Raw genomic sequence first — 12795 nt, 5'->3', positions numbered from 1 at the left:
TTTTATTGTACATTCCACATCCTCAGGATCTCCCATCAACCTTTTCACCAGTTATTATTTTTAGTCCCTGCCTTTATTTCTGTCAAACTACTTTTACAGTTCTCTCACAGCAAGATTTAATAAGAGTTATCCATACTCAACTGGTCTTTGTCAATGGAGGAAGATGGACTGGAGTTGTTGAGCTATTCGTTTAGGACTAGAAATTTGGAGCAGTAAGAATATGTTTGAAATTTTTAATTCCAATTCTCATTTCCATTCTGACGTGTCAGTCCATGGCCTCTTGTGCCAAGATGAGGCCACCATCAGGGTGGAGGAGCAATACCTTATATTCCACCTGGTTACTCTCCAACCTGATGGCATGAATTTCTCCTTCCAGTAAACAAATTTCCACACCCTCCCCTTTCTTTATTCCCCACTCTAACCTTTTTTTTGCTTCTCACCTGCCTATTACTTCCCCCTGGGCCCATTCCTCCTTTCCTTTCTCCTTTGGTTGACTCTGCACTCCAATCAGGTTCCTTCCTCTCCAGCCTTTAACCTTTCCCACCCACCTGGCTTCACCTATCACCTTCTAGCGAGCCTCTTTCCCCTGCCCCCATCTTTTTTATTCTGGCATCTCCCCCCCCCCCACCACCCCTTCTCACTCCTGAAGATGGGTTTCAGCTCAAAGATGTTTACTCTTTTTCTAGATGCTGCCTGGCCTGCTGAGTTCCTCCAGCATTTTGTGTGTGTTGCTTTGGATTTCCAGCATCTGCAGATTTTCTCGTCTTTATGATATGCTGGTTTACTGGTCATTGGTCAATTGGTTATTATTGTCACATGTACAGTGAAAGACCTGTCTGGCATACCATCCATTCAGGTTATTTCATTACAACAGTGCATTGAATTAGTACAAGGTAAAACCAACAAGAGAATGCAGAACAAAATTAGATTAGATTAGATTAGATTCAACTTTATTGTCATTGTACCGAGTACAGATACAAAGCCAATGAAATGCAGTTAGCATCTGACCAGAAATGCAAAGAATAGTGTTAGTTACAAAATAACTGTGAGTAAAAAGTAAGTGCTACAGCACACAAATATAAAAGCACTGAGACAGTACAATATGGGTGCAATACTGCTTAGCGCTGTGATGTGAGGTTCAGCAGGGTCACAGCCTCAGGGAAGAAGCTCTTCCTGAGCCTGCTGGTGCGGGAGCGGAGGCTCCTGTAGCGCCTACCGGATGGGAGGAGAGTAAAAAGTCCACAGTTAGGGTGAGATGCATCCTTGATAATGCTTTTTGCCCTGCCCAGGCAGTGTTTATGGTAGATGTTCTCAATGGTGGGCAATTGGGTGCTGATAATCCACTGGGCAGTTTTCACCACACGCTGGAGTGCTTTAAGGTCTGATACGGGACAACTGCCATAGCACACTGAGATGCAGTTGGTGAGTATGCTCTCAGTGGTACAGCGGTAAAAGTCCGTCAGTACCCTGGGACAGAGGTGAGCTTTCTTGATGCTCCACAGGGAATAAAGGTGCTGTTGTGCCTTTTTGATCAGGGACTATTACAGAGAAAGTGCAGTGAAGATGGACAGTAAGGTTCAAGGCAATAATGAGGCAGATTGTGAGGTCAACAGACCACCTTATTGTACGAGGGAGCTGCTCAATAGTTTTATAACAGCAGGATAGAAGCGATCCTTGATTTCCAGGCTTTTATATTTGCTGTTCAATGTGGGGGAGAGAGAAGGAGAATGTCTGGGGTGGGTGGGTTCTTTGATTATGCTGTCTGATTTACTGGAAAGTGTTAATGGAGCAAGCTAGAAGCTGTCCTTGAGCTTGATGGTACAGACTTCCAAGCTTTTGTATTTTCTTTTTAATGAAGGCGGGGGGAGAAAAGAGAATGTCTGGGGTGGGTGGGATCTATGATTATGTCGTCTGCTTTACTGAGGCAGCAAGAAGTATAGACAGGTCCATGGATGGGAGGCTGGTTTCGGTGTTGTGCTCAGCTGTACGCACAACGCTCTGCAGTTTTTTTCTGACCACAGGCAGTGCAGCTGCCATACCAAGCTGCGATGCATCTGGACTGAAAACTTTCTCTGGTGTATCTAAAATATTGGTGATAATCAAAGAGGACAGATCAAATTTCTGCAGCCTCCTGAGGAAGTAGAGGTGCTGGAGAGCTTTCTTGGCTGTGCCATCTACATGGTTAGACCACGACAGGCTATTGGTGAGGTTTACTCTTAAGGAGTGGATTTGTTTGGCGTGCTCTCGAGACTGATCCTTCCATACATCGAGGTACTGCAAATGAAGAAGAAACAGAATGCAGGAAATAGTATTACAGTTATCAAGAAAGTGCAGTGCGGGAGGAAAAGTAAGGTGCAAGGATCACGATGAGATACAGTGAAAGATCAAGAAGAACTCTGCAGTACATGTAATGATGTTCTTCTGATTTTTGTTACACCTATTTTTATTGCTATTTTGTGCAATATTGATCAGTGCAGACAAATTCTGCAGCCTACAGTCAACGAACGGTGCAGTGCTCAATTGAACTGAACATTCCCAGACTGTTTCAAAGACTCTGTGGTATCATGTTTAGTATTAGACCATTAGACCAAGAGACATAGGAACAGAATCAGGCCATTTGACCCATCGACTCTGCTCCACCATTCAATCATGTCTGATCCTTTTTACCCCTCTTCAGCGCCACTCTCCCCGTAATCTTGGATGCCACATTCAATCAAGGTCCTATCAAGCTCTGCCTTAAATACATCCAACAATCTGGCTTCCATAGCTGCCTGTGGAAATAAATTCCACAAATTCACCACCCTCTGGCTAAAGAAATTTCTCCACATCTCTGTTTTAAATGGATGCTCCTCTATCCCAAAGCTGTACCCTCTTGTCCTAGACCCCTCACCACGAGAAATATCCTTTCCACATCTACTCTGTCTAGGCCTTTCAACATTCAAAACGTTTCAATGAGATCTCCCCTCTTCCTTATAAATTCCAGTGAGTATAGCCCCGAAGCTATCAAATGTTCCTCGTATGATAACTCTTTTATTCCCGGAATCATCCTTGTGAACATACTCTGAACCCTGTCCAATGCCAACACATCTTTTCTTAGATGAGGAGACCAAAACTGTTCACAATACTCAAGGTGAAGCCTCCCCAGTGCCTTATAAAAAGCCTCAGCATCACATCCTTGCTCTTGTATTGTAGACCTCTTGAAATGAACCCTAACATGGCATTTGCCTTCCTCATCACCGACTCTACTTGCAAGTTAACCTTTAAGGTGTTCTGCACAAGGACTCCCAATTCCCTTTCCATCTCAGATTTTTGGATTTTCTCCCCATTTTGAAAATGATGTATATTTATTTTTACTGCCAAAGTGAGTGACCATGCATTTTCCAACTTTGTATTAAATTTGCTTCTTTCTTGCCTATTCTCCTAATCTTTCTACGTTCTTCTGGAGCCTACCTTTTTCTTTAAAACTACTTGCCCCTCCACCAATCTTCATATCATCTGCAAACCTGGCAACAAAGACATATTTTCCATCACCAAAATCATTGATGTACAGCATAAAAAGAACTGACCACTACGGAACACCACTAGTCACTGGCAGCCAACCAGAAAAGGGTCCTTTAATCCTACTCGCTGCCTCCTGCCAATCAATCAATGCTCTAATCATGCCAGTAACATTTCTGTAATGCCATGGGCTCTTAACTTAGTAAGCAGCCTCATGTGTGGCATCTTGTCAAAGGCCTTCTGAAAGTCCAAATATACAAAATTCACTGCATCCCCTTTATCTATCCTACTTGTAATCTCCTCACAGAATTCCAACAGGTTCATCAGGCAAGGTTTTTCCTTAAGGAAACTATGCTGACTTTGTCCTATCTTGTCCTGTGTCACCAAGTACTCCATCACCTCGTCCTTGAGTCCAACATCTTCCAAACCTCTGAGATCAGGCTGACTGGTCTATAATACCCTTTCTGCTGCCTTCCTCCTTTCTTTAAGAGTGGAATGATATTCGCAATATTTCCAGTCCTCTGACACCTTGTCAGAGTCCAATGATTTTTGAAGGATCATTACTAATGTCTCCACAATCTATACCACTTCCTTTTTCAGAACCCTATGGTGCAATTCATCGGGTCTGGGTGACTTATGTATATCATTAAGATATAACACTCTGAGTATTGTATTTGCTACCCTTTTTGATTCTGCATCCCTCATGCACTGATACTCACCCTGCTGACAGCAATTTTGTTCTACCATCTAGCTGCCCTTTCTGACAGTCTGACTGCATGCTATCTCTGCTTTTTTACCAATGATCCTATCCTGAGTCCCATCACTCTGGTTCCCAAACCCCCTGCCAAATTAGTTTAAACCCTTCCCTTCAACTCTAACAAACCTGCCCACGAGCATATTGTTCCCCCTCGGGTTCAGGTGCAACCAGGTCATACCTCCCACAGAAGAGATCCCAATGATCCAAGAACCTGAAGCCCTGCTCTCTGCACCAGCTTCTCAGCCACACTTTAATCCACCAGAACATCCTGTTTCTGCCCTCACTGGTGTGTGGTACAGGTAGCAATTCAGAAATTTCTACCCTGGAGGCCCTACTTCTCAGCTTTCTACCTAGCTGTCTGAATTCTCTTTTCAGGACCTCTTTGCTCTTCCCTTCCTATGTCATTGGTACTAATATGTACCAAGACATCCGGCTGCTCTCCCTCCCTCTCCAAAATGCAGTGTATGCAATCCACGACGTCGCTGGCCCTGGCACCTGGGAGACAACAGTCTACTTGTGTATCCCGTTCATGTCCGCAGAATCTTCTGTCCATTCCCCTAACTACGGAGTCCCCTATCACTACCACTCCCCTCTTCTCTCTCTTTCTCTTCTGCACTACAAATCTCTGCTCAGTGCCAGTAGCCCAGTCTCCGTGACATTGAACTGGGAGGTCATGCCCTACAACAGTATCCAAAACGGTATACTTATTATTGAGGGGGATAGCCAAAGGCTAACTGCCTATTCACATTTCCCTTTTTCCTGACAGTCACCCCGCCACTCGCCTCCTGCAACTTCGGGGCAACTCTGTAACTCTGATCAACTATCTCCTCATTCTCCCGTACAAGCCGAAGGTCATCCAGCTCCTTCTCCAGATCCCTAACACGGTCTTCAAAGAGCTGCAGCTGAATGCACTTCCTGCAGATGTAGTTCTGTGGTAGACTCTGGGTCTCCCAGGACTCCAACATTCGGCATGAAAAACACACAACGGCCATTTACTACACACGGCTCAGTAAGAGAGAGAAAAAAAGGAAGCCTTAACAGAAACTTACCCAGAGCCAATGCTTCTTCTGTGCCGAAGCCTCCTTTGAGCCAAAGCCTGACACTCTTACGCTCAACACTGGCCTACTCCCAACAATGACCGTCCCACGTCCCTTCTGTACTTTTAAGCAAACATCACCAACCTGCGAGAAACCTCATCGCTGTGGCCTTCTCCTGCTGCTAATTGGGTTTGTTTATTTTTGCCGCTTGTGTGATTTGTTCTCTTCTTGCATGTTGGATGTTTGCTCTTTTCTTTGAGAAAGTTCCATGATGTTCCTTTGTTCCGTGGCTGTCTGCAGGGAAGATGAACCTTAGGGTTGTATACGGCATACGGACTTTGATAATAAATGTACTTTGAATCCTTAAAGAGTTCATCTTTATCGTAGAAGAACTGCTTTGAAGAGTCTTATAGCAGCAGAATAAAGGCTGTGCTTTAGCCTGGTGATACATGTTCTCAAACCTTTGTATCTTCTGCCTCATGGAAGTACGATGAGAGAGGATGATAAAGATAGAGATCTAAGGATTAGCTTCACTTTTCACGTGTACATCGAATTATTGAAACATCAATTGAAATGCACTGTTTTGCATCAACGGTCAGCACAGTCCGAGGATATGCTAGGTTTAGCCCACAAGTGTTGCCACACATTCTAGGGCCAACATAGCATGGCTACAACTTACTATTCCTATCCCGCATGTCTTTGGAATAAGGGAGGAAACAAAATCCCCCAGAGGAAACCCACACAGTCACAGGAAGAATGTACAAACTCCTTACGGGCAGAAATTGAACCCTGATCAGTGACACTAGATGACTGGAATGTGAGCAGTCTTTGATTATGTTGTCTGCTTTCTTGATACAGTGGGAACTGTAGGCAGAGTCCATGGAGGATAGATTGGTTTTCCTGATTAACCGGGCCTGTTCTTGTTGCCCTGGGCAAAGCAGTCACACATGAAGATAGGATGTTTTTGATTGATTGATTACGGACAATTTACAATGAACCTGCCAACCGGTAGGTCTTTGAACTATAGGGCGGAAACTGGAGGACCCAGAGAAAACCCACGCAGTCATGGGGAGAACATACAAACACCTTACAGACAGCAATGGGAATTGAACCCACGTCGCTGGTAGTGTAACCAGGCATCGTGTTACTGTGCAGCCCTCTGTAGTACCTTCGCAAAAATTGGTGAGTGCTTTCTGGGACATACTGAATTTTCCCAGCTTTCTGAGAAGAGGTGTTAATATGCTCTCAAAAGAAGTATGAGATAAATGATCCTCTCTCTTCTTTGCAGAGACGTGGTCAGAAATTGCAGAGAGAGTTCATTCATCATCATTTAATTGTGCCGGAGAAATCCTAAACCATGTGATTTCAGTCACCGGTAGAATGGACCTCAGTTTAAATATGCATAGTGTATGCTGAGTCTGTACTGATGAAATACCTCTGGGCAAATTATCTGTCAGATACAAGCATACATTTCATATGAACACTCGTATCTTCAATTAATCCTTCCTTAACTTTGATCTTGCAACAAAGCACTTAATGTAGAGACGATTTCCTGCGATGGCTTTATTTGGAACAGCCTTGGCAGATGACTTGTGTAATGAGGAACAAGCTATATTTCTGTGAGTGTGAAGCCGCCTAATAACATTATCTACAGACCAAGGCATGACAAAAGCTGCCTGTGAACATCAGACAGGTGAGATTAGAAAAGTCACTGAGGTTTCTTGAGACTTGTTAATTTTCAAATATCACTTTTGTTATACCAGTTCACCAGAGTCTGAACTGTAGCTAAGTACTCTCCACAAGAAGTCTCAGTATGCTTATTTATTTTAAAACACATTTTCACTTTCATGGCACAAGCTCAGTCTCATTAGCTTCTGAACCCTGTTCTGTGAATGTGTTCTAGAGATACCTGCCACCAATGAACCATATCCACGAACCTGAGTTGCTTGAAAATCCATCAATGCCTTCATCTCTGCATTCTAACCTAATAATACATCCTCGTCCAGTTACTGCCATTGAAGAGAAGGCACAGGAATCTTAACAATTAACAGCTGCTTCAAGGACTCTACAACTCATGTTCTCAATGTTACTCATTTTTCTTATTATTATTGTTTGCACAGATTGTCTTTTATACCTTGGTTGTTTGTCAAACTTTGAGTGTAGTTTTACATTCATTGTATTGTATTTCTTTGTTCTACTGTGAATACCTGCAAGAAAATGAATCTGAAGGCATTACTGTTTATGGTGACATATACATACTTTGATCATTTATTCTATCCTATTCTATCTATCCATTTATTTATTTATCTATCTATCTATTAATTAATTAATTAAGATACAGCAAAGAATAGGCCCTTCCAGCCTTTCTAGACGCGCCACGCAGCAATCCCCAGATTTAATCCTAGCCCAGTCGCAGGACAATTAACCCACCAACCGGTAGGTCTTTGAATTATGGGAGGTAACTGGAGCACCCAGAGAAAAGCCTTGCGGCCATGGGAAGAACGTACAAACTCCTTTTGGGCAGCATCGGATCATCTGTACTGAAAGGCATCATGTTAACCACTACACTACCATGCTGCCCAAAGTTACATAGAAACATAGAAATCTACAGCACTTCACAGGCCCTTCGGCCCACAATGTTGTGCTGACCATGTAACCTACTTGAGAAACTGCCCAAAGTTTCCCTACCGCATAGCCCTCTATTTTTCTTACTTTGAGCTTTGAAATTGAACCTTCAGATTTCTGAGCTGACCATGAATGCTACCTCATTATTCCTCTTTATTTATACTATATTTTTATTTTGTAATTTATAATGTTTATGTCTTTGCACTGTATTGCTGCTGCAAAATAACAAATTTTGCACCATCCAGGTCAATGATAATAAATCTTGGCAACACACCCAACATGCTGGAGGAACTCAGCAGTCCAGCCAGCATCTATGATGTTTCGGGCCAAGACAATCGTGTTCTAATTCTGGTTCTGATAACCATTTGAGATTTAACAATCAATCTGTTGAAGGATCAGAATGGGTCGAGCAGCATCTGTGGAGGGAGAATAAGTATTGTTATTTTGGGTAGAAACTCTGCATCAGGACTCAGTTCCTTTACCCTCAGGGATGCTGCTCGGCCCACTGAGTTCCTCTAATAAAACGTATGACTCCAGATTCCAGCAACTGTAGTCTCTTGTGCAGCCATGTGAATTTTCAGTGTATTCCCCCATTTCTGATGTCTTCATTATGGTATACTGTGTTTCAAACACAATGCCATGGGATTTGTAGATCCAGTCAAACATTTGCTGCAGAACTGTGTTAAATCTAAGCGTTACAGTAAAAATGACTAGAAGCAGTACAACATGACTTACACTCAGTGGCCACTTTATTGGCTAACTCCTGTACCTACAGTGCTGTGCGGAAATGTCTTAGGCACTATATATAGCGAGGGTATCGGAGACTTTTACACAGTACTGTATTTCAACATGGAGCAGAGAGCAAGGTTTGTATAAATGGCGGGATCATTAGAGAGTGGAGAGACGTGGGAGGCAGATGGCAGAGGATACGTGCCAGGGGCAGGGGGTGGTGTGGGTGTAGACATACCCAGCCCTGAGACTGGTCATTTGATTCCAAACAATTGGCTTATTGATCATTGCAGGATGTCTCACTGGTGCTTCCTGCTCACTCCTCTCCCTCTCCCTTCCCCTTTTCCCAACTATGATTCCCCTCTTCCTGTCCCCTTACCATCTTAGACCTCAATAGAGACCCACATCAGAATCAGGTTTATCATCACTCACGTATGCAATGATGTTTTTTTTGTGGTAGCAGTACAGTGCAATACTTAAAATTACTACAGTACTCTGCATCCTAACTACAGTATACATATGTACCCAAGATTTTTGCACAGTACTGTACTGTATATTGAAGTGTGTCAACTGCATTGCCATGAGTCATGTGGACATGCTCTCTTCTTGTTGCTGCCATCAGGTAGAAGGTACAGGAGCATCAGAATACAAACCATCAGTTATTACACCTCAACCATCAGCCTTTTGAACCAGAGGGGAAAACTTGACTGAACTGTTCCCATAGCCTATGGACTCACTTTCAAGGACTCTTCATCTCATGTTCTCAATATTTATTGTTTTTTTATTCCTTTTGTATTTGCTCAGTTTGTTGTCCTGTGCACATTGGTTGTTTGTCTGTCCTGCTGGGTGTGGTCTTTCATTGACCATAGCTATGTGCCTAAGACATTGGCACAGTTCTCTAATAAAGTGGCCAAGAGTGTATCTTTGTAATGTTCTGCTGCTGTAGCCCATCCACTTCGAAGCGTTAACGTGTTGTGCATTCAGAGATGCTCTTCTGCACACCACTGTTGTAATGTGTGTTTATTTGAGTTACTGTCACCTTCCCGACAGTTTGAACCAATCTTGCCATTCTCCTCTGACCTCTCTCATTAACAAAGCATTTTCACCTACAGAACTGCTGCTTACTGGCTGTTTTTTTTTGTTTTTCACATCATCTCTGTAATCTCTAGAGAATGTTAAGCATGGAAATCCTAGGAGGTCAGCAGTTTCTGAGATACTCAAACCACCCCACCTGGTACCATCAATCATTCCATAGTCAACATCACTTAGATCACATTTCTTCCCATTCTGATGTTGGCTTGAACACCAACAGAATGTCTTGACCAGGTCTGCATGCTTTTATGCATTGAAGTTGCTTCCACATGATTGGCTGATTAGATTATTGAACAATTAAACTGGTATACCTAATAAAGAGGCCTCTGCATGTGTCAGAAATGGTTCACATTGAGAGCTGGTATAGACACTGTGGATCAAATGGACTCCTATATATTATGTCCGTATAAACAATTTCCATTCAAGACACCGAGGAAATGGGGTTATTCTTAAATGAAAAAAGATAATTGGAGACCAAATGAAGGTGCTCAATGTTATAAACGCTTTTAACAGAGAGGCAAAGGAAAGTGAAAAGCTTATTGTAAACTCGCAGGTTGTCAAATAAAAAGGGAGAATGGTTTTATGCAGAATCTTGTCGAGATTCAGAATGTAGTGCCTGATACAGAATTGAAAGCAGATGCAGTTATTACTTTCAAAGGGGGATTTTAAAAAGAAAAAAAATTGCAGGGCTGTGGGACTAATTGGATTCTATGAACTAAGTTGATAGGGCTGCCAAACTCATTTAATTCAAGATCACTGTATCCATTACAGAGAGAAGATCAGTCTGGGCTTCATGTAATTTTGACTCAGGTCATTTCTCTAGAGGTTCCAGTAACTCTTGATAGCTGGTTGTCAGAGAGTGAATGGGACAGCTGTGAAGACTGATGTGCAGCTTGTGATTTAAAACACCAATTGCTGTAATATGTTTGTGGGGGAAAACCATGTGGAAACACATCTGCAGCCCTGAAGTCTTTATGAATTTGTAACTTTTGTAAAATGTAATGTGACAAAATGGAACCTGTGTGATCCCAGAGTGCTTAGCTGGTTTGGATGGGAGGCTTACAAGAAGTCTGTGTGTGTTTTATAGAAAGGGGTGTGTTTATGGCAGGTATTGTTTTGACAGCCGAGAAAAACAGGGCATGGCTGTCATGAGAGGAAGAAGCCTCGGAAAATAAATTGCCTGATTAAAGAACAGATGCCACAGATGCAGTTAAGAAAGGAATGCCATTGTGGGATGGAACATGAAGTTGACTGAATTACTGGTCTCTGTAAATGTATAAAATGGTTTGTTCTGAGCTGCAAGATTGAAGCTACCTACCAACCTAATGTTTGGAGGTAGACCTTCCCTTGCAAGTAATCAATGCACTTATAATTTGATCTAATCTGAATTTGTTGCAGTTCATTATTAGATATTAGAAGACCTAGCTGAACGGTACACAACAGCCACAGAAAGAGTCTTCCAATATACCGACCGCTGATATGTCGGAATAATGAGCAAACGATCTTCCACATTCCCTCTCAGTCCTCTTCTGTCTGCCAGAGTGCAATGCGAAGGCACGGGAGGTACTGTGAGGTGCTGAAGCAGCCATTGTCAAGCATGTCAATGTGGCTTCCTTGACGCAGATCTGATATGCCTCATTACCATTCCAACACTATCCAGGGCAGCATAGTAGCATAGCAGTTAGTGGATTAACTTGCAGCACTAGCTTTCACTGATTGGGCTTCAATTTCCACTGCTGCCTGGAAGGAGTTCATACCTTCTCCCTCTGACCATGTGGGTTCCCTCCAGGTGCTCAAGTTTCATCCCCCATTCCAAAGATGTACGGTTAGGGTTAGTGAATGGTGGGCATGATATGTTGGCACCAGAAGTATGGCGATACTTGTGGACTGCCGCTTGCACGATCCTCAGCGATCTGATGTTTTGCAAATGGCGCATTTCACTCTATACGTCAACGTATATGTGACAAATGAAGTTAAATCTCTCTATCTAAAAAGAAGAACTTGCTTTTGTATTGGAGTCATAATGTCATAGATTACTATGGCACAGAAACAAGCCCTTCAGCCCACCTAGTCCATTCAGACCTGATGTTCTGCCTAGTCCTATCTACTTGCACCCAGACCACATCTGTCCAAACTTCTTTGAAATGTTATAATTTAATGTTATGAAATACGCTGAGGGAAGTTGTATCTGCTCCATCATGGGCACCACCCTCCCGAACATCCAGGACATCTTTAAGGAGCGGTGCCCTCAAAAAAGAGGATTCCATCATTAAGGACTCTGATCACCCAGGGCATGCCCTCGTCCCATTGCTACCACCAGGGAGGAGGTACAGGAGCCTGGAGGCTCACACTCAACGATTCAGGAATAGCCTTCTTCCCCTCTGCGATCAGATTTCTGAATGAATGTTCAACCCATGAACACTACCTCACTACTATTTTTTCTCTCTTTGCATTAATTGTTTAATTTAACTTTTTAATATGTATACTTCTTAATATAATTGACCGTTTTTATGTACTGCAGCCGCATAACAACAAATATCACAACAAAACTTGTTTGCCAAAAGCTATTTGAGAAGCATGCCATTGTGAGTATTTAATAGGTAGTGAGAGTGGTACCCATTGGGAGCTTATCTGTGTAGGGCAAGGTAATTGGGGGAAATGTACATAATTAACAACCTGCAGCACTGAGTTGAGGTTTCACTTTGTTTTTGTTGCAAAAACAAAGCAGCTGGCTGTGGATTGCAGGACGAATGAAGACAAGCTAACCCTTATTGACATCAGTGGATCTGGGGTTGAGAGGGTAAACAGCTTTACGTTCCTCAGCACCCACATCACCAAGGGCCTCACGTGGTCTGTACACACCAGCCATGTGGTAAAAAAGGCACAACAGAGCCTTTTTCACCTCAGACGGGTGAGGAAATTTGGTATGGGCCCCCAAATCCTAAGAAATTTCTACAGGGGCACAATTGAGAGCATCCTGACTGGCTGCATCACTGCCTGGTATGGAAATTGTACCTCCCTTAATCGCAAGACTCTGCAGAGAGTGGTGCGGACAGC

This window comes from Mobula birostris, chromosome 6 (assembly GCF_030028105.1).
Source record: "Mobula birostris isolate sMobBir1 chromosome 6, sMobBir1.hap1, whole genome shotgun sequence".
In the NCBI taxonomy this organism is placed as follows: domain Eukaryota; kingdom Metazoa; phylum Chordata; class Chondrichthyes; order Myliobatiformes; family Myliobatidae; genus Mobula; species Mobula birostris.
Note: the sequence above shows the minus strand (reverse complement) of the source record.